This window comes from Triticum urartu, chromosome 6, assembly GCF_003073215.2.
Source record: "Triticum urartu cultivar G1812 chromosome 6, Tu2.1, whole genome shotgun sequence".
Classification (NCBI taxonomy): domain Eukaryota; kingdom Viridiplantae; phylum Streptophyta; class Magnoliopsida; order Poales; family Poaceae; genus Triticum; species Triticum urartu.
The window spans coordinates 74,225,908-74,228,702 of NC_053027.1; the positions used below are offsets into that span (position 1 = coordinate 74,225,908).

Sequence of the window (2,795 nt, forward strand, 5' to 3'; positions counted from 1 at the left end):
TTATGTAATATGGCTTAAGCAATGGTAAAATGGGAGTCCTGAGCAAAGCACATCTGATCGATATGAATGAAAGATACATCTGTCTTTTCTTCTCCTTTGAAGGTTAGGTATCCGCTCGTTAGTTCAGCACTACATAAATACTGACTTTAAAAGGGGCGACTCCCGCCTGTGCTTAAGTTGTTTCAAGCTTGTAAAGACTCGCGATCGGAAGATTGACCTGGTTTTCTTTCAGCTGAAACTCTACCTAATGGTTCAGATTCCCCAGGTCCATGGGTCCATGGCCGCTTAGCTTAGACAGCCTTGTCAGAGACATGAATGCGAGGTTCGGTTTCCAATTGATTTGTATTCACCGGGACCTCCCCTTATTGGATTTTCTCCACTTCTCTAGTTGATGTGGAAAGAATGTTGAGAAAATGAGTTTAAGGGGTGGTTTTCTATTTAATTTTTTAGCCTACGTCGTCTCTCTTCCTGAACCTCACAATCATCAGTGTTTGAAGTTTCATGATGAATATTGGTTTCACATTTTATTGCTTACGTGAGGAAATATCAATTTGGAACTCGAATTTGTATTTGAGTTATGACGAGGAGTGAGGTAAATTCGCATTGTTGAAGAAAGCGAAGAAAAAGGATGCTGCTATGGCTTGCTTGTGGCTCTTTCTTCTATTGGCTAGTCTCAGGCATGATAGTTTCAATTTCTTTTGGAAAGCAAGTGCGGCTCAGTCATAAGTGTTAATAGCATGAAGTAAGTTGTCGGTAGCCGGCATTAGGTAAAAGGAAAAGCTTCTCAAAAGCATCCAAAAATACCATAGAATGGTGATCGAGATCACCTTCATGGGAATCATCCTTTGCAAATTGGGGGAAGGGAACCAATCAAGTCACCAAGAAGTTCCCGAAACTTGGTTTAGTATTAAGGTTCTTCTCTTCCAGCATTTAGTATTCAAGTTCTTCTCTTCCAGCCCCCCGGCCCCTCTTTGATAAGGAAAGTTTTCATTTCTCAAAGAAAAAATGACAAATATGGTTCGATGGCTCTTCTCCACTAGCAGGTTTACTGCTTTCTATTTGCACCTTTGTATTAAGTTTCCTTATATATACGATTTTTTTATTATTTTCTATTTGTCAATTTTTATTTATAGTGCGTTTTATTTCGATTATTCTTCTCCCAATTTGCAATCTTTTCGGAGCCTCCTTCATTATTACTCTTCCTCCAGAGATTCAGGATCCCCAAGCTCTAGCTCATTTAGCAGGGCTAAACTTCTATCTGAGCCTTTACGAGCAGGATCCTGGATGGGTTACGTTCATTCAGAACAAGCTTAATCACAATACCCCTCTGGAGGACATACCTGGACGACTTAAGCTCTTCCTAATGGAAGAAAAGCTGTCTAGTATGCGACAAGATGTCATTCAGGAATTTGTGGCGCTTTATCAAAGAATAGGGCCTTATCTACCGATCGAGCCCTACTTGGTCGATGAAGCACTTCGTTCCTATCTGGACCATATTCACGCAACTAATTCTTTCACTGTTCTCCAAGCGTCTTATCAAGATCTGCGGGAGAATGAGGGAGGATCTGTTTTCTTTAGAGATGATGTTTCCCACAACCGGGATCTCCTTGAGGCGGAAAGCTCCGCAAGGAGGTGCCTGGAAGTGGAACAGAGGATCTGATGGGAAGAAATCCCCAAGAGCAAGGCAAGTCTCGAAAGAGCTGAGCACGAGCATGCTCTCGACTTGTCTAAGTCGGAGGATCTTAGAAGGGAATTAGAAAAAAAAGAGTGGGGTAGCTCAGTAATTCTGATTCTTTTCTCTTCCAGCCCCCGGGCGGGCCCCTCTTTTTTTCTCTTCCAGCCCCACGACCCCTCTTTGATAAGGAAAGTTTTCATTTCTCAAATAAAAAATGACAAATATGGTTTGATGGCTCTTCTCTACTAACCACAAGGATATTGGGACTCTCTATTTCATCTTCGGTGCCATTGCAGGAGTGATGGGCACATGCTTCTCCGTACTGATTCGTATGGAATTAGCCCGACCCGGCGATCAAATTCTTGGTGGGAATCATCAACTTTATAATGTTTTAATAATAGCTCATGCTTTTTAATGATCTTTTTTATGGTTATGCCGGCGATGATAGGTGGATTTGGTAATTGGTTTGTTCCGATTCTGATAGGTGCACCTGACATGGCATTTCCATGATTAAATAATATATCATTCTGGTTGTTGCCACCAAGTCTCTTGCTCCTATTAAGCTCAGCCTTAGTAGAAGTGGGCAGAGACACTGGGTGGACAGTCTATCCGCCCTTAAGTGGTATTACCAACCATTCTGGAGGAGCAGTTGATTTAGCAATTTTTAGTCTTCATCTATCAGGTATTTCATCAATTTTAGGTTCTATCAATTTTATAACAACTATCTTCAACCATGCGTGGACCTGGAATGACTATGCATAGATTACCACTTTTTGTGTGGTCCGTTCTAGTGACAGCATTCCTACTTTTATTATCACTTCCGGTACTGGCCGGGGCAATTACAATGTTATTAACCAATCGAAACTTTAATACAACCTTTTTTTATCCTGCAGGAGGGGGGGACCGAATATTATACGAGCATCTCTTTTGGTTCTTCGGTCATCCGGAGGTGTATATTCTCATTCTGCCTGGATTTGGTATTATTAGTCATATCCTATCGACCTTTTCAAGAAAACCGGTCTCCGGGTATCTAGGCATGGTTTATGCCATGATAAGTATAGGTGTTCTTGGATTTCTAGTTTGGGCTCATCATATGTTTACTGTGGGCTTAGACGTTGAT

General features: G+C 41.5%; 1 pseudogene; it reads left to right on the plus strand.

Annotated features, from left to right (window-relative positions):
- Positions 1-1,005: 1,005 nt before the first annotated feature.
- On the plus strand, positions 1,006-1,977 carry LOC125516578 (annotated as a pseudogene).
- The last annotated feature ends 818 nt before the right edge of the window (positions 1,978-2,795 follow it).